Here is a 19,922-nt window from a genome sequence, read left to right on the forward strand (position 1 = left end):
ATAGTGTCCATGCAAGGTGGGCAAGGTTGCTCAGGCAAGCCGAGAGGCTGTGCAGGCGTTCATGGGCTGAGGCCCTCAGCCCCACACTGCTGCCACCAGCGGGACCTGGAGCTATGGGCATGCAGCAGAGAGGCCCCAAGGCTGCCCGCCCATCGCCACCGCCGCCTCTAGCTCCCCGTGAGGGGAAGGACAGGGCTTGCCAGGCTAGGCGAGAGGCTGTGCAGGCGCTCGTGGACCAAGGCCGCCAGCCCCATTGCACCGCCGCCTGCTGCAGGTGCGCAGCAGAGAGGCCCCACGGCTGCCTGTCTCACACCACTGCCTCCAGCTCCCCCTTCCTCCGCACCAGGGCTGGGGCTGGGACCGGGCCCTTCCAGCAGGAAAACGAAGCTGTGCCAGGTGCACCAGGCTGGGATCTCCCCAAGGCGAGGCCTGGGCCGAGGTGTCACCAGGCAGGCCATTGGGGCAGGAAACGGAAGGCGAAGCCCAGGGCACCCCTCTGTACGCTGGGCTTCTCAGCTGTGCGCTGGGGGGTTAAAATGTGTGCACATGAGCACACGTTACTGTGAACCCTGGCCCAGAGTACCCTTCTTGCCCCTTCCCTGTAACTCCCTGTTTGGTTGGGCATGAAGAATCCAGGCAGAGCAAATGGGGGAAAAAAATTTTCTGTAACAAGTTATGAAAATGGAGGATTAACCCAGGGTGTATTATAAACACACAAGGCAAAACTCCCAGGAAAAGAAGCTGCCTGGAAAACACTTTTGGGCTCCAAATTACATTTTATGTTGCCAGGGATCTGCTGCCTCAACAACGACCGATTCCCGTTTTCTTTCCATTCCTTCCACCCCTCCAGTCCTGTGGTTTGGGTGGAATCTGGGAAATGGCCCAGGAGGAAAATCTACAGCAGAGCCCCAAGGCTTTGTGCGAGGGAAGTGCTGCCTTGAGGTCTACAGGCTGCTCTGCTCCTTAGGAAAGAGAAAGGCAACATAGAAATGTTGGAACAGGGACACAGATTCGTGACATGTACAGGAATTGCCATAGGGTGTGACATCTCCCATCAGTACAGCCTGATAATTGGAGAGGCTACATGAGCAAATCCACCTTTGCAGGTGGAGTACAATTATTTGGGTGGCTGGTAGTAATGACGTTTTTTGAATGAGGGAGAAAGAATCTTGAATGGCCGAATTGCTGAGTTCCTAGGGCTCGGGTTCTCCATTTCAAATGGTTTCAGATAACTCCTCCAGTGTTCTGATATGCTAAAAGTGAGTTAAATGTGCTGGCTATTGCATCCTACAAAACTGTTCTTTCTAGTTAGATTTCAGGAAGTCTGTGTTCGATCCCAGTGCCATTTTGCATTTGAGTTCTGAACATAATGTGGCAGTTTCAGTTCCTTATGTCAAGACCTTTAAAAAGTTGTCTGTTACAAAATCTATTTGATGACTAGCTTCCAAATCGAAAATTACATGATTTCCTTCAGTTGCTGGCTGCCATGAGCATGTTGCTTTTGTGGCTGGCTGAGATGATTTGCTGTTAGAAAATGCCCAGTATTGCATTAGGCCAGCAGTTCGCATATCTTCCATTGGCCACATTTGGCTTGCAAGGGTTTTTCACCCAGCACTCAAATGGGGACATTGCTTACTGGACTGACACTTTGCTGTAAAAATTTTCACCAGCACACTGGCCATTTCCCTGCAGTGATGGAATAAATTCAGTAATATGCTTGGCAGACGCCTCAAGGTAACAGCTGCTGTCTGGAGCATCACTTTGAATTCCCCTGAAAGAGCAGAGTCTGACAGATGAGCATGTGTATACTGTTCGCCAGGAATGTGCACCCCAACTTGGCTAACACACAAGGCAAAACCCAGTACACTAGCTATACCAACAAGTGGAAAATCCCACCCCGGGAACAGTTATATCAATCGTTTTACTTCAAATATTTAAAGTGACAAGTGCTCAATGGATAACAAGTAAAGACAGTTCATCAATTTCAGTCTTACAAAAATATCTCATTGATTCATACAGTTCATACAAATGACATAATAGTTCCAATCAGGGCTTTTTTTCTGGGAAAAGAGGTGGTGGAACTCAGTGGGTTGCCCTCGGAGAAAATGGTCACATGGCTGGTGGCCCCACCCCCTGATCTCCAGACAGAGGGGAGTTTAGAGTGCTCTCCGCGCCGCTCGGCAGCACGGAGGGCAATCTCAACTCCCCTCTGTCTGGAGATCAGGGGGCGGGGCCACCAGCCATGTGACCATTTTCAAGAGGTTCCGGAACTCCGTTCCCCGCGTTCCCGCTGAAAAAAGCCCTGGTTCCAATACTCCCCCTTAGTACATTCAGACAGAACTAGGGTAATGACTCCAGGACCAAAAGGTGAGTGCTGAAAAGGTGTGATCAGTCCTTGGAAATAATTTTCTTTGATATCTCTTTTTGTAGTTCTCTTTAGTAATCCACAATTGACTTGATGGACAGCTGGAGATCCGAAAAAGACGCCCAAACTGGGGTGGCTATCTAGAACGCAGATTTTGTCCCGTGGACTTCCTCAGGGGCGTGTCTATGGTCCACTATAACATTTACATATCAATCATTTAATAATACAATGAAAAAAATTTCAATAAATATGCTATACATTAACAGAGCTTACCCGTGTCATCTATTATTCATTCATAATACCTGGAGGATGACGCAGATGCAATCTATCTAGCGTACCTCCATTCAAGTCTTACGGCTTTTTATATCTTATCAGCCTTAATCCTACTCCTTCCAAGTAAAGGCACAGCAACCCCAATTTTTTGCTCATCCCCAAAAGCAGTTTAATAACAATTCATTGTTAAGACCTCGTGGCTTCATACTATTAAGGGAATAAATCCACTGTGCTTCCTCTGCATACGTTGATTGCTACCTCTGCGTGCCACGAACAGAACTGCTACTTTAAAGTCGTATGTTTAAAGCATATGTTTGTAATGCTGTTCCTGTGCCACAAATCACAGCCTCTCATTCTCTCCCACTTGCCAGCACGCTATTATGTATTGCGGCAGGCTTTTTCATGGCTTCCGTGTTCATTTACTCTGCAATACCTTGTCCACCACTGATTTAAAACTAATACAAGAGACACTTGAAAAGCTAAACACATCAGCAGCTGTTGTGTGTGGAATAGGCAGAACCCTGCATGTTACTTTATTGTGTATATGTTTTTGCACATGGGAGTCACAGAACAGATAATATCCTTTCTCACTCAATTTTAACTTCAGTCTCTGAAGGCTCGTGCTGAATCTTGAAGAATACCAAGGCTAGTGTCTTGAATTTAACAAGGTATTAACCAAAAGGCTAAAATGAACCTTGTTCCCCAAACAGCTGGTAGAAAATTGAGACTATCGTGTTTAAAACAGGCTTACTAGGAACATACATGGCATGCACATATCATTTCCTATTCCTGTGCTACTAAAATGGAGATTTGGAAAACTGTTGTGAGTATCCACTGGAAGATCTGGCAGTAAAATGAGAACTCTGTTTGCAGAGCTGTGAATTTGTAGCATCTCTCCTGCCAAAAAAACTTGTATGTGCCAAGCTTCAAACAGTACTCTGCTTGGGGAACAAGGTTCATTTGAATCCCTTTGGATTCCTTCCAGAAAGGAAGGAGAAAGAACAGGCACTGGAAGCTGTAATCACAAAAGCAGCCAAACTAGCCTTCGACTGCTTGCAAAAGGACCTCTGCAGCCCCGAGGTGTGGGTTTTCCATGCTGTGAGTGCTCACTAGCAAACAGCGAGTGCTAAGTTTCATTAAGCAATTAGCTGCAATTAAATGGAGACTTACTTCCATGTGCAGAATCAGTCACAGCTTGATTTGGGAGGCAGACAGCCAGGCGCAAGTATTGTCAGCCAAAGTAATAGATGGTATCTGAACATATTGCTTTTAGTTTTTTTTTTGTATTGATGTCTTTGTTTACATAGACATACATAGTCACTTCCATTACATTAATTCCATTACATAGTTCTCCCTCCATTTCATCCTCACAACACTCTTGTGAGATGGGTTAGGCTGAGAAAGAATGACTGGCCTGTGGTCATCCAGTGAGCTTCTTGAAAATTAAACCCTATTCTATCTAGTCTGATAATACAACACTTCCAGTTTTTGCAGTTTATTTGCACAGGCGTCAGTGCTGCTTGCGTTTAAGCAGGGCTTTTTTCCTGGGAAAAGAGATGGTGGAACTCAATGGGTTGCCCTCGGAGAAAATGGTCACATGGCTGGTGGCCCCGCCCCCTGATCTCCAGACAGAGGGGAGTTGAGATTGCCCTCTGCGTCACTGAGTGGTGCAGAAGGCAATCTATTTTTTTTTAAGAATTTTTATTGGATGGGTTTACAAACATAAACATAAAAATCATTATCATTATCCACCCCATTACATTTCCCCCCATCCTTCCCCCCCCCACCTTTTTCTGGTGACTCCCCGCAGTTTTCCATACCCAACTTAATCTAAAAAGTATATTATATAAATTCTTAAAATCTATAATATATATTTATATTATACATACTAATCAAATCTCTTTACTTATCTTAACTATCTACACTAACTATATTGCTTATCTTAATTGAAGATATAAAAATTATATAAGTAATATATAAGTAATAATAAGTACATATATATATATATATATATATAAAACCTACTATTCCTTATATACCAATTAACTATATTGTCTATATTTCACATATACTCCCTATAACCTTATTACTCATACTTATACTTCCCTGTAAATATAAAAATACAGTAAAATATACCCCTTTTTAAGCTTAAGTAAGTTTCTATCTCCCCTAATTCTCCAAAGACCACAATTTCCCCTTCATGTCCCACTTTTTCTCCACATATTTCTTGAATTTTTCCCAGCTTAATGTATAGTCTATTGTCCTCCACTTCCTGTCACGCGGCACGCCTTTCAATTCCCACGATCCGCCCACCGCGTCGCTATCTCCCCAACCGCAGGTATGCAAAACAATATTCTTCTTAGCTCTTTTTAACTTTTTCTCACTCTCCAAACTCCAATTAAATTACTGACTTTTAATATACTTTTTCAGCTTGGTAACTCAGTCTTTAGTTCTTTTAAGGTTACGGTCTTTATTCAGTAAAACGGTCCGTTGGGGGAGATAGTAATCTTAAATTAACACAAACTTCTTGGGATGTACTCACTGCTTCAAACGTCCAAATCTGTTCAATTCCGTTCCCGAGGCTTGGGGAACGATGAGCCTATGTCAATTTAATGACTCCCAAAGCTGCTGCAGAGATTTTGGCCACCCTTCTCCGAGGAGGATCTCAAGGCTTGGGAGGAAATCCCTTAATTCAGAGCCTCCCACCCGCCGAGACCCGTCACTCTCAGGGCTAAAAGCGTTCCTGCCGGATTTCTAGCTAAAATCCGGGGGCTGTGGGCAATCTGAGAGCCCCACCAGCCCAAAAAACAGCACCTTGGATGATCCGGAGCTCCAAATCACGTCGGTCTCGCCATTACCCCAACCGGAAGTCCCGCGGAAGGCAATCTAAACTGCCCTCTGTCTGGAGACCAGGGGGCGGGGCCACCAGCCATGTGACCATTTTCAAGAGGTGCCGGAACTCCGTTCCACTGCGTTCCTGCTGAAAAAAAGTCCAGCACTTAAGCATTCCTTTGCTCGCAAGAGGAAGCAAAAGGATCTCAGGAAGCTGCTTTCTGGTCTCAGGCTTGGAGATCTCGGTCTGTTATGTCCGTATGTGTTTGGGCTTATTTCCTAGCTCCGATGAATTTCTACCAATCTGGAGACGCCCGTATGTGATCTATTAGGACAGGCTTCTGTTGTCAAAAGTCAGCAAAGATATAGCCATGACTTGGCCTGCTGGTGTACTATGAGAGGTTGATTAGAGAGGTTCTCCTTGGTGCCTGTTGGAGTCCACAGTCTTTGTCCTCTTCCCTGCATTTTTTAAAAAATGCCCCACCACACCCTTGGCATCTGTGGTTTCTTGTAAAACTTCCTAAAGCGAAGAGTCTGCTGCACAGGCAGCAGGATTTATTTTATTGTAATTTTTAAAACTGAATCCATGCATATGGTAGCTTTCCAAGTAAATGGTCTAAGATGATTCACTGTGTAGAGCCACTCTCCAAAACCATCACATAAAACTTGTGCAAATGCAAAAGAGCCATCCTAGCTCCAAATAAAAACAGGTGCCAATAAAGCTACACTTAAAGGAGACTGAAACCACATCAAGCAACAGCAGGAAAAAGAAAATGAAGAAGAGGAGGAAAATGAGGAGGAGGAAGAGTGGTACAAAAGACTGGGTTCAGTCTGGTGCTGAAAAGAAAATGTCCTGGGTAGCAGGCACTCCTCCCTCTGGAGCACGTTCCATAGCTGAAGAAGTGCCCCAAATGCTAGCAGTGCACTCTTAGCCAAATACAACAACAACAACAACAAAGTTTATTAGCCAGAGGCCATCACATTCTCGAAATCAATTCAAAATTACATGATTGCACATCAGCGAGACACATGCAGTTTTAAAATAAATATTTAAAAGGTACATATTTCAACAAATCACCACCTTTAGAAATTTACTTAATAAACCAATCTTTAAATAAAATAAAATAAAATAGATCAGTCCTAAAAGCATAATTATATGGCCACAATATAAACTTAAAATATCCAGGCAATCATTAAAATTGTAGTTTACTATAATTTACATAATATCTGATCCGATCCAAGCCACGCAGTCGCGTCCGACCCTCAGCCACTCCGCAGATCGTCCCCCTCCAGGCCTTTCTGTCCTATAGAGCGTCGAGAGAGATCCGCAGAGTCCCGCAGTGAAGTTTTTACAGGGTAGTTCACCATTGCTTTCCCCAACCCAACACACTTAGCCGTACGATAGCCACGAATGGTGAGTCATACGTTGCCACCCCCTTGGCACTTTGAGCTGGTGTGGGATAAGGGGGAATTTACATAATATAAATACCTAAAATTCAAATTACCTTATATTATCCAATTATAACAATACTTATCTAGGATTCTGCACCCTAAGCCAGGATTTCCTCCTATTAATGATGACCATCCAGCCATATTTTGCCACTTGGAGCGTTGTTTCCCTAGCCAAATCCTTAATGGCATCTAATTAGGGTTGGCAGCTCCAACTTGGGAAATTCCTGGAGATCTGGAGGGTGAAACCTGGAGAAACCTGGAGAAAGTGGGGTTTGGGGAGGGAAAGGACCTTGGCATGGCATAATTCCATAGAGTCCACCCCCCCCCCCCCCCAAAGTAGCCATTTTCTCCAGGTGAACTAATCTCTGTGGCCTGGAGACCAGTTGTAATTCCGGGAGATCTCCAGGCACTACCTGGAGGCTGGCAACCCTACATCTACTGGAACGTGATCTCAACAGATGGACTGGTTTGTACAGGAGGAGATACTCTCTGTCATGATCCCTCCAACCATCCCAGTGACTCCAATTGAGTCCCCGCAAGGGAAGAGCCTGAGAAGCTCAGATCAGTGTCTGAGGAGGACTGGAGGGGCCAGGGAAGAACCAGCACTGCAGAGGCGCTTGCTGTGCCACCAGCCCAAGAAGTACTGCTAGGCCTTTAGGCAGGACTCAGAATCACAGAGTTGGGAGGGGCCATGCAGGCCTTCTAGTCCAACCCCCTGCCCCGTGCAGGATCAGCCTAAAGCATCTCTGACAAGTATTCATCCAGCCTCTTCTTGAAAACTGCCAGTGAGGGGGAGCTCACCACCTCCCTAGGCAGCTGGTTCCACTTCTGAACTTCTCTGACTGTGAAAAAGTTTTTCCTAATATCCAGCCGGTACCTTTTTGCATGTAATTTAAGCCCATTGCTTCGGGTCCTACCCTCTGCTGCCAACTGGAACAGCTCCCTGCCCTCCTCCAAATGACAACCTTTCAAATACTTAAAGAAAGCAATCATGTCCCCCCTCAATCTCCTCTTCTCCAGACTAAACATTCCCAAGGCCCTCAGCCTTTCCTCACAGTGCTCAGTCTCCAGACCTCTGATCATTCTTGTCGCTCTCTTCTGCACCCTCTCGATTTTGTCCGCATCCTTTTTGAAGTGAGGCCTCCAGAACTGCACACAATACTCCAGGGCCGATTCCAGATGGCCAGAAATTGCGGTTTTTCTGCGGAAATAATCACTTACCGGCCACGTTCACTTTCGTCTCCATCCGCTTTGTCTCGCAGCGTGCCGTGCCATCCCGCTTCCGGATGTTCGCACGGCCAACTGAGGTACCCGGGATTGGTTGTTTCCTCCCCGTCACAGTTGACGTCGGGGGCCTTCATTGGTTCGCATTTGTTTTTTTTTAAAAAATTTTTTAACGTGTTTTGCGCAAATGCGCAAATGCGCAAATGTGCAGGTATGCGAATATGCAGCGTCAACTTTTGTGCATTTGTGCATTTGTGCGCATTTGCGCAGTTCGATGTGCGCAAACGTGCGACTGCGCAAATGGCGCCCGGTTTAAAAAAAGAAATTAAGGGAATATTGTTGCCGGCCGGCCAGCAAAGGAAGGAGGGAAAGGGGAGGGCCTCTCCACGGTGATGAAGCGTCCAGAAGTGTGCAAACCCGCAATACGGCGTTCACACCGTCCGCTTCTGGAGCGCAACACAGCGCCATGAACCGGAGGTAAGCAGGGACGGGACATTATGGGTTTTTACGAGTGAGGTCGCTGGAAAAGCGAAAGCACTCGCTTTATTTGTGCCCGTCTGGAATCGGCCCAGGTGTGGCCTGACCAAGGCAGTATAGAGAGGGGCTATGACCTCCTGCGATTTCAACACTATGGCCCCTTTGATACAACCCAAGATTGAATTAGCCTTTTTTGCCACTGCATCACACTGACTACTCATATTTAGTTTACAGTCCACTCTTACCCCAAGATCCCTTTCACATATACTACTGCCCAGAAGTGGATCCCCCATCCAGTATTTGTGCTTCAGTGCTATCAGACAAAGCTTTTTCCAGAAGTGATGTCATCATGTTGGCCGCCCTTGCTTCACCGAAGCAAGGGCATCGAATCTCAAAGCAGCATGGGGGCACTTGCACCGCCAGCACACTGCGCCCCATTGGGAGCATACGTGCTGCGTGCTTGTCCAGGTTGCCTGCCAGTGGAGGGTGGTTGGCGGGCAGCTTGCCATCTGCTGCCAATCACCGGCAATCATTGGGTCCAGGGCCAAACCACTGGGAGTTCACCCACCACCTGTGGGCACCTGCTGGGAACCCTACCTGCCTCGCAGCTCGAGAATCAAAGGGTGAGCCTGGGGAAAGGCCTGTAGTGAAGTAGGCTGTAGTTGCTTGCGCACTATTTCAGTTATGGGTCTTGGTTTGTGTAGAAAAGGGCAAGAGTCCAGCAGCACCTGTAAGACTAACAAAATTTGTGGTAGGAGATGAGCTTTCATGAGTCACAGCTCACTTCTTCACATACGAAGTAAAGGTCACAAAAGCGAGAAGCAACTAATAATGCAATCCTACACAGTGTTCCACCCTTCCCTTTCTCTGTCTAAAATATTAATACTTTGTTAGTCTTATAGCCCTTTTCTACTGCTACAGACAGACTAACACGGCTACCCATCTTGGTTTGTGTAGTGGTAGAAGACACTGAGATTGTGGTAGGTGAGCCAGCACCACATTTAGGGGCAATGACGCCTTTGGCTATTATTTAAGGTTGCCTGGTCTTCCACGGCATAGACCCTGAGACTCCAGAGGGAAAAGGTGGCTGGACAACATAGGAAGAGTATTCCACTCACTCTGGATGGACACCTCTGACTTAGGAGAAGTGACCTTCATGTTCCTTCCAGCCTCCAGTGGATTCCCTTAGCAATGCCATCATAAGCACATTGAAGTCCTTCCAAGCCTATTGACTTCAATGGACATAGGAGGGTTTAACTGTGCTTTAGACTTGGGGTCAAATTATACTTTATATTGAGGATCTGCAATCAAATCTCTCCATGTGTAATTCAGCCTTAAAAACCAACCATGACGGATGGGGGGGAAGGGGTGGGGGGAGGCAACATGTAACCAGAACTGCGGTGCTGGAAAAGTGGGGGGGAGATAATAACTCTACTCCTGTGCTGTTTTCATGGTCAAAACTGTCCCCGTTCTGGTAGGGGAAAAGACAAAGAGAAAATGCCTGTCCTTTGCACTACATGGCTTAAGGGGGGGGGGCGAGTTTTGATCAGGGAAAAAGATCAAAGGGAAAGGGCTGACCGCTGCTTCCTTCTCTGGCCCCATGGCTCTGATCCACATCATCTCATGTGCGCACACAGACTGCTTTTTAAAGCTAAACTACCTGCAAAGCTGCTATATTGACAGTAGATAAGTAATCAGTGACTTCTTGTTGAGGCCATGGTCATACCACACCGTGGTTATCACAAAGCTAAGACTGTGCCCAACCGTTGGAATGTAAGCCATAACGGAACCTGGTTTTGAAAGGCTGGAGTGGGTTGAAATTAATGACCAAACCCAGAGAGCAAAGGACGGCTAGTTCTGCCATCTCCCCACATTTCTCAGCAGGGTTCCAAAGGGCTGCTTTGCTACGCTCTGAGCCCGCGAGAGGCAACTAATAGCGCAGTCCTACGGAGGGTTCCACCCTTCCCTTTCTCTGCCTAAAATATTAATACTTTGTCGCTCTGCAGTGAGCACACAAGGTGACTTTCGAAAACAAAACAACCCACAATATATTTTAAGCAACAATAAAAGGAAAAGCTTTATTCTTGTTACAAGCAAGTTATTCTGCATAATGTTATTTTTGTTTAACATCATTGAATGCTAAGCTAGTTAATGACACAAGCTAATGTTGACATACAGTCTTTGAGTTTTTCCGTTTGATAATTTCTCTCAATTATTTCTAATTTAATAAAAAGGGGAACGTTTTTTATCTTTCTTTTGTATACAGAATTATCGATGTATATCTTTCTTTTGTATACAGAATTCTTTTATGTTTGCAATACAGAAAGTCACTTTCGAATGGGACCAAAATGTCCTGCTATCTGCATATGGAATATCATCTTGATTGGAGCAGCAGGGAGTCTATGAAATGTGTGTGCCTGTTCTAAGACCATCTGCCTGTTTACAGTGGAGCCTTCATAGCTATCAAGTACAGGATCATCCCACATGAATCAGATCTGAGACAGTCAAACAGAGAGTGGCATAAATAAAAACCCAGTCTTTTTTTTTTTGCAAGTTGGCATTTAGCTGTTTCTGGTTTCCTAGGCCAGACCAAAGAGGCCTGGGGAAGAACATCTTGTTTGGGTACAAATTCTCCTGTGTTCCACTTGTTTTAAATGTTGCCAAATTTGCTGCTTCAAACTGCAAAACCAAGGCAGCAACTTACCAATAAATAGTCTGAGACACGATTGCCAACCTCCAGGCGGGGCCTGGAGCTCTCCCTCCCAGCATCTTGCCTACTTTGGGTCTATTTGCATGACCCTGTTATTTGGGAATTACAGTCTTGCAGGACACCATTGTTTGGGACATACAGTCTGTTCCTAGCTCCCCACTGGTGCCTTAGGAGTAGGCTTCCCAGGTACACAGTGGTGGCAGGCAGTCTCCCAGGGGTTTACCCCCTTTCCCACCAATCGCTGGCGATTGGCGGGAGGTAGCAAGCCCCCCAGAGATCACCTGCCACCAGCAGGCAACCCGGGAAAGTGCATACTTGGTGCACTCCTGGCAGGGTGCGATGACATCACTTCCTGAAGTGACATCATTGCACCAGCCAAGGGCATCTCCTGTGTTTCGTGGAGGCCAATTCTGGCCCCAAACAGAGCCTGGGTTTCCCAGATCCTAGTCCATCACTTAAATCACTGCTTCACACTGACTCAAGCCAAAACAATCCACTCCACATTCAAAACTAATATATCAAGAAGGAGAACGCTGGGCTAGAATGCTTCTCTATAACATGGAAGCTTTTGATGGGTGTGGACTTTGTTTTGTATGGAGAAGAAGCACTCAAAATGTTGTAAGCCCCTCCCCTCAGTGTTCTGAAATGATTCAAGCCAGCTACAGACATAGTGGTACGAGGCCTAGATGGTCATTCTGCAGGATCATCATACATGCTGCTTTTGCTGAACTCAAGAAGAGCACCTGCCTTGAGGGACTCACCGTCCGAAATCTGATAGAACGAAAGGATAGGAAGGAGGTAGAGTCAAGGGTGTGCAAAGACAGCTTCTCCATTCACTGGTAGGGACCCTCCAGTCACAGTTTGGGTGGATGTGACCTCGCAGATGGTGCTCATAAGTCCTTTCAAATTGTGAACTGAAGCAAACCCTCTAGACTAACCAAACTGCTCCAGAGCTCCATCCAACCCCAAATGACTTGTACTTTGGCTCCATGCATGTTTCGCTGCCTGCAGCCTACAGGACAATATCAAGGTCATGAGGTGGGAGACCCAGTGACAACGCCTAGAGCCCCTGGCTGGCCCTTCTCCCCCCTCTAGTCCACTGCTGCCTGCCCTGCTCGAGTGAGAGAGGGAAAGAACAAGGAGAAGGTGTAGTGGTTTGATGTAGTGGTTTGGTGTAGTGGTTAAGAGCACGGGACTCTAATCTGGAGAGCCAGGTTTGATCCCCCACTCCTCCGCTTGCAGCCAGCTGGGTGACCTTGGGTCAGTCACAGCTTCTCGGAGCTCTCTCAGCCGCACCCACCTCACAGGGTGTTTTGTTGTGGGGACAATAATGACATCCTTTGTAAACCGCTCTGAGTGGGCATTAAGTTGTCCTGAAGGGCGGTATATAAATCAAATGTTGTTGTTGTTGTTGTTAGTGATAGCCAGTTGCCTCTGAGAGGAAGAGGACAAGTGAGAAGGTCCATTCTGGGCATTGTTCCGATGGGACTTCCAAAACCTGGACCTAGTGCTGCTTGCCCAGCTGGCACATGATAGCCACTGAGGTATGGCCTACCTTCTCCCCTCTGACACAGAGAAGGCCATACAAACCCTGACTGTCCTTGTCCTTTCTTCCTCTAATTGCTGCCTTAAACAAATCACCAGAAATATTTAGCCATTTATTTATTTATACCCTGCGTTTCATCTCCTGGGGACGTAAAGCAGTTTACAACATCAATCTCCACTCCTCACAGCTTCTCGGAGCTCTCTCAGCCACGCCCACCTCACAGGGTGTTTGTTGTGAGGATAACAACACACTTCCTAAACCACTCTGAGTAGGTGTTCAGTTGTCCTGAAGGACAGTATATAAATCGAATGTTGTTATCGTTTCCGGAGGCAGGTGCAAAGGGCTCGGCCTTCCGATGAGTAAGAAGAGAGGTTGCTTTGTTACAATGTTAAATAGCAAAACATACTGACAAAACATAAGGACTATAAACTGCGATATTGAAAGGCAGCGAGTTGCTTGGTCGGGACTTTGGACTCCCACTGACACTGTCATAAGACAGGCCAGGTGCGTTCACTTATGTAAGAACTGGCCTTCTTTTTATCAACGTGAGCATTGATAAATGCCAAGTGATATGATCTCGGCAATTGCCCAGGGCTCTGGAGGTGGAGGGATGTCAACCAGCACAGTTGCCCCCCCCCCACTTCCTCCAGCTTCCTATCAGGCCACCTGCCGCATGGGTGTGGGGTCTGCACTGGGAAGCACCCCTGGCCCCATGGTAGAATGCGGAAAAGCCCAAAGAAAATTTTTTAGAGCAGAGTTTAGTAGCTTTTTATAAATAAAACCAAACTACATCAAAATTCAGAGAAAGAAATAAACAGACCCTATAAAAACTATTTGCATAACCAAAAATACACAGCTTAACATAACTAATAAGAACCCCGTGGCGCAGAGTGGTAAGCGGCAGTACTGCAGCCCAAGCTCTGCTCACGGCCTGAGTTTGATCCTGGTGGAAGCTGGGTTCACATAGCCAGCTCAAGGTTGACTCAGCCTTCCATCCTTCTGAGGTTGGTAAAATGAGTACCCAGTTTCCTGGGGGTAAAGTGCAGATGACTGGGGAAGGCAATGGCAAACCACTCATCCCTCATGGTCTCAGTCAATCTTTATTACGGTCATAGACCACACAATAATAGCATACAACCCAGTCATGGTAAGTCATATTATTTACAAATCTATTCACTAAAATTTCAGGGTACAGAGTCTTAAATATTTAAAACCTTAAAACCTGAGTGCCTAAGACCAAATTATTAAATATTAAAATCCTTAACATTATAAAATATTTAAATATTTCCCCCTGTAAAATACTTCCTAATCCGTATGGCTTGCACAGCAAAATTTGCCACCTTTAATGTAATTTCATGGTCCTTATCGGCTAAAAGCTTATCTAGATAGAATCTGTCATTTCTACCTGGGAACCGATTACAAATTGGAGTTATGAAGATTGCCCTAATATTTTGATAAAGCTCACACTCGAAGAGTACATGTCCCCTAGTTTCTATCTTTCCAGCCCCACATATACATACTCTTTTCTCGAGTGGTTGTTTTGCATATCTGCCCTCCATGACCGCTGATGGTAACGTGTCCATTCTGAGGAGGGTAACTGCTCTTCTATAATCTGCTTTATCCAAGTTTTGTAAGTAAGGCATCATTATCACTTGGTTTAGGCTATCTATTCCCGGGAAGTACCCTTTGACTTGACTCAAGTCGTTCTGCCTTTCAATATCCAGGATTCTTTGTTTCACAAAGGGTTTGACCATGTCATGTTCCATATTCATCAGAAACTGTTTGGAAAGGCCATAATAACCCAATTTGCGCTCTGTTTCTTTGATCCAAAGTGGTGCTTTAGAATCCCATGCTATTAAACCGGTTAAACCGGAGGGATTAGTTATTAGCTTAAACCAATAGACAATGGTAGCAATCCACAGGCGTGCTTTTACAGTGACCATACCGGATTCCAAACGAATATGTGCATTAGAGACACAAAAGGGAACCTGCAAAATGTGCCTTAAAAACTTGGATTGCATCATGGGTCAGTAATGACTCGGTTGCCTGCACAGAACTCGGACTACCTTTACCTTTATTGATTAATAATCCCATAAATTTCTGCAGCCCAAATGCTAGTTGTTACAAGTCCTTTATTAGGAAGTGGTACACACCAATAAGGAATAATAAATATACACAGGAGTATGGTTGTTTTAGCCTTCTGGCATGGAGTATACTTGGACTTCTGCCTCCCATTGACCTCTTTAATTTCTCTTTCTGTAAAGGCATCCCTGAGGAGCCCTTTAGTCCCATCACAATCCTTGCCTGCCATTCCCTTCCCATCCTGGTTATTCTCGCATCCCACCTACCCCTTCGATATAACTTTACTTAGGGCAAAATGACGTTACATTTGGCCATGAACTCCAACCTGACTCATTTCCCCTGCCGCTGCACGGCCCCTGTGGGAACCTGGCTTTCTCGGCTTACTTCCTCGAGTGCTGCAGGGCCTGGTTTGGATTGGGATCATCTTCCTGAGGAGGAAGGACTCCTCTCCCTCCCCCACCCGGGGAACACTTTTTGCCCTGTCCTAGGACTTCGCATGCAGCCTCAGTGCACGTGTAACTCTGCAGTGGCGTAAATAGCACTTCCCTGCAGCCATTTCAGTTCTGGAAAGAAGTGGGGGGAGGCTGGAGCCCCTCCTCCTGAGCCATGGGATCGATCCAAATCTAGCCCCGTGGCACTTGGAGGCTGCGTACCTGTAGGAGAGATGAGCTGAGTTGGGCAAACCTATTATGTGGTTTGGGTGGTTAAGATTTCCTTTTCTTTTTAAAAGAGCCGGATTGGTTCCATGCTGAGCACTTGATTCTTGAAAGACTATCCCGTGGAATATGGCGCTACTGGACTCAAACCTTGGCTCTGGAGTTGTAGGTTGCAAACCCCTGGTTTAGAGTGTCTTTATACGCTAATGATGTCCGCAGTTGCAGGAAGTGAGTCATGCTTTGGTGTTTTTATATTTTAGGGATGGTGGACTTCTGCATTCTTGGGGGCCACCCTAATCTCCAGGAGTGTTTTTTGCTGTGCAGATGCCCTTTGTGTGTTGAGTTCAATAACAGAGCTGCTGCCATCTAGTGGCATGAGTTAGATCTTCCCTTTGAAGGTGTTAGGAGGACGTCTGGCACCTGGTTTATCTGCAGGCCAAAAATTTTTGAGCTAGGATGTCTTTCTCCCAGATGTATTCAAAGACCTTTCCAAATGTGGAGAAAAAATAACATACATAGAATAAGTGAGATTGCTAAAACAACTCTTATGGTTAACTATTAGAAACAAACAAATATCTTGGTATTATTAATATCTCCAACTACAGCATTTTAAAAGCAGGCAAGTAAATAGAAAATGGCTTAACAGAGTTCCAGCAAGATATAAGGCCATTTTACAAAACAGGCCCACGTACCTGCAAAACAGTAAAGAGTCCAGTAGCACCTTTAAGACTAACCAACTTTACTGTAGCATAAGCTTTCGAGAACCACAGTTCAACTGACGAACGCATCTGTGGTTCTTGAAAGCTTATGCTACAGTAAAGTTGGTTAGTCTTAAAGGTGCTCCTGGACTCTTTACTGTTTTGTTACTACAGACTAACATGGCTAATACCGGCAAAAGGCAGTCTCTGTGATATATAAAATGTTAGGAGAACATCTATTGGCAGAAGGTCCAGGATACATAACTAAATGGGGAAGATATTTTGGCTCACCTGCGGATCCTCAGATGCGGCCTTGTGTTTGGCCTTCACCTCCTTCCGTCCCATTTTCTGTTAACATAAGTGAGCTCATGTTTAAAGTATATATTAGATGGTACCAACAAACATGATATTACTAGTCAATACCCATCATCTTAGAAAAAGATGTGCGGCCAAACTGGTTCCTGTTTTCATACCTGGTGGGAATGTATCAAGACGCAGCGTTTTTGGACACTAATCAGACACCGTGGCAATAAAATAACAGGTTATTCTAGACCCCTATAACCCAAAGTAATTCCTTTGGGAATTTTAGACAATAAAACAACCTCTCAAGGAAAGGGAACTCATAGTACTGTTATTGACAGCAGTAAAACTCCTAGGGGCAAGAAGCGGGAAGGGGGGGAAGATCACCTCTCATCACAGGCTTGTATAACAAAAATTGGGAAATCATGATAATGGACAAGATTTCACCATAACGGAAAAGTCTCGATTCTATCTCAAACTTCTTAGAAAAATAGCTCTCCTTTATTTCATATGCAGATCCAGTGAAATAATATGGTAAAAAGACCATCTAAATTTAAGGATGGATGGATAAAATTAGTTGTATTGTATGCTTATGTAAAAGTAATTGTAACGTATGACAATACAAAGTTCTGCTGACAAATACTTAATTGTAAGATTTTATGTTCCATCTTTACACTAATGCTAGGATCTGGGAGGACCCCACTTTGCTGTGTACGCTCACTAGATGACCTCTGGCCAGTTATACACACTCAGCCTAACCTCCCTCACTGGGTTGTGAGAATAAAATGGAGGATATTTGAACCATGTAGGCCATTTTGGGCACCCTTGGGGGAGAAAGGTGGGGTAGAAGTAAAGCAAGTAAGTAAATTAAAATAAATAATGTAAAATATCCACGTCTAGGTCCCTTTCTGTCATTTCAGGACCCCTACTGTTGTCCGCAGGGCTTTTTTTCAGCAGGAACGCGGGGGAACGGAGTTCCGGAACCTCTTGAAAATGGTCACATGGCTGGTGGCCCCGCCCCCTGATCTCCAGACAGAGGGGAGTTGAGATTGCCGCGCCAGTGGCGCGGAGGGCAATCTCAACTCCCCTCTGTCTGGAGATCAGGGGGCGGGGCCACCAGCCATGTAACCATTTTCTCCGAGGGCAACCCCACTGAGTTCTACCACCTCTTTCCCCAGAAAAAAAGCCCTGGTTGTCTGTGTTACACTTTCAAATTAAAAAACAAAAGGTTTTTAAAAAGATGTTTGAGCTCCAGCTGGTTCAAAACATACAATTAAGACTGCTGGCAGGCTCAGGCAACCCTGACCATATGGAAAGAATTTGTCTGAGTTAATTTCAAAGTACTAATTCTTACTTTTTTGAGACCAAGATATCTAAAAGACTGCCTGCTCCCAAATGAGCTGTTCTGACAATCAAGAACGTTGTCAAGGCCCTTGACCCATATGACTGTGCTCTCAGAAGTGGCGCGTGTCATTTTTGTTCAATATATTAGTAGCAGCTAGAATTCTGCTTGCTAGGTGAGGGGTTCATAAAATCCTGGGACCTGAGAAAGATGGACATGATTTCATCTTTAAACTGGATTGGGACAGAATGAAAAAAAACATCAAACTCCTTTTTCAGGATGGTTAAATTAAGCATTGATGAACGCCAAGTGACGTGACCTAGTTCAGAAGGTCCAAAGGATTTCCCTCAATGCTTAAACAATGTTGAATGAAAAGGACTGTATTGACTCAGCCAGAAGCATGGATTTGGAGGATGCCCAAAAGTCCCAAAGCAGAACATTTAGAGTAGGGCTCGTTGGCATCCTTTTATAATCAAAGAGCCAACGACATCGAATTTCAGAGTAAGAAATCAGCCAGCAGAGAGTATAAGGACGTCTGTTCGCGTCACTGGAAATGTTCAGCTTAGCATTACTACTAAGGGGCATGCCTTGACGGCAGTGCAGGGAACACGTCCGCCCTTCCTTTCCAAGCATATGTGGCTCCTCCTCCTCCCACCTATTTCTTGAAACGGTCAGAATGTGTTTTGAGCCATCAGCAGCCCCTGGTGGCCACACTGGCGCATAGTTCAAAGGTCCATTAAAAAGCATAAAGCTGCCAATGTGCTTTATTGTGAGGAGAATAGGGTTTCCAACTCCAGGTTGACAAATTCCTGGAGATTTGAGGGTGAGACCTCAGGAGGGCAGAGTCTGGGAAGGGGAGGGATCTCAATGGGGTATAATACCATAGAGTCCACCATCCAAAGCTGCTGTTTTCTCCAGGGGAACTGATCTACGTAGATGAACTGTAGTCCCAGGAGATCTCCATGCCCCGAGGGCAGAAGAAGAATCTTCGACTGTATTGTAATGTATGGTCTTATCAACTATTACCATATTCAAGAAAGAATTAAACTTCTTCACTGTACATGGACAGATATTGCTGTAAAGGAGAGATCTGCATTTGTCTCTATTGGTGGTAACGTTGCTATAACACTTACAGTTTTCAAAGAATTTCATGCACACGTTGTTGTGTAATCCTTGTAACAATCTTGTAGGTCAAGCTGCTGAGCCAAGGGCTGACTGGTCCCCATTCCAGAAGGTGAGGGAAAGTCCCAGGTCCCAAGAAAATGGTGATGGAAGGCGCAGTCTACTCTCTAGCTCTATGGAAACTCTGATGTGAGAAATTCTGGAGATTTGGGGGTGGTGCCTGGGAAGGGCAGAGCTGGAGGACGGGGGAGCTCCCCAGGGATGTCACTCTAGGACTTTGGTTTCCCCTAGACTTTATGGTATTCCATGGAGCCAACATGCCAAAGCTGCCATTTCTTCCAGGGGAACTGATCTCTGTATTCTGGAGATCAGTTGTACTCAGGGTTGCCAACTCTGGGTTGGGATATTCCTGGAGGTTTGGCCATGGATAATAATAACAACAACAGTGTTATTCTTAAACGATGGGAGTTGCATCTTAAAACCTCTTAAACTGACTCTTTTACCTTTAAATTTTATTTTTCCTTTGTATGCTGGTTTTAGGACTGTAATCCACAATGATGATAAACTACAGTATACTTATATACTGCCCTTATGGACAGAGTTGTTCACTGCCCTCAGAACCATGAACAAAGTCAGTGTTATTATCCCCACAATACAGCTGGAGAGCTGGGCTGAGAGGAGGGGCTTACCTGAGGCCATGGCAGGAGTGGGAGTCAAACTAGCAGAGTGCTGATTTGCAGTCCAGCCACTTAACCACTATGCTACAGCAGCTCTGGGGAGCTGGGGAGGGCAGAGTATGGGGAGGGACCTCAGTGGGGTATAATACCATAGAGTCCACCCTCC

Source organism: Eublepharis macularius, chromosome 17 (genome assembly GCF_028583425.1).
Source record: "Eublepharis macularius isolate TG4126 chromosome 17, MPM_Emac_v1.0, whole genome shotgun sequence".
In the NCBI taxonomy this organism is placed as follows: domain Eukaryota; kingdom Metazoa; phylum Chordata; class Lepidosauria; order Squamata; family Eublepharidae; genus Eublepharis; species Eublepharis macularius.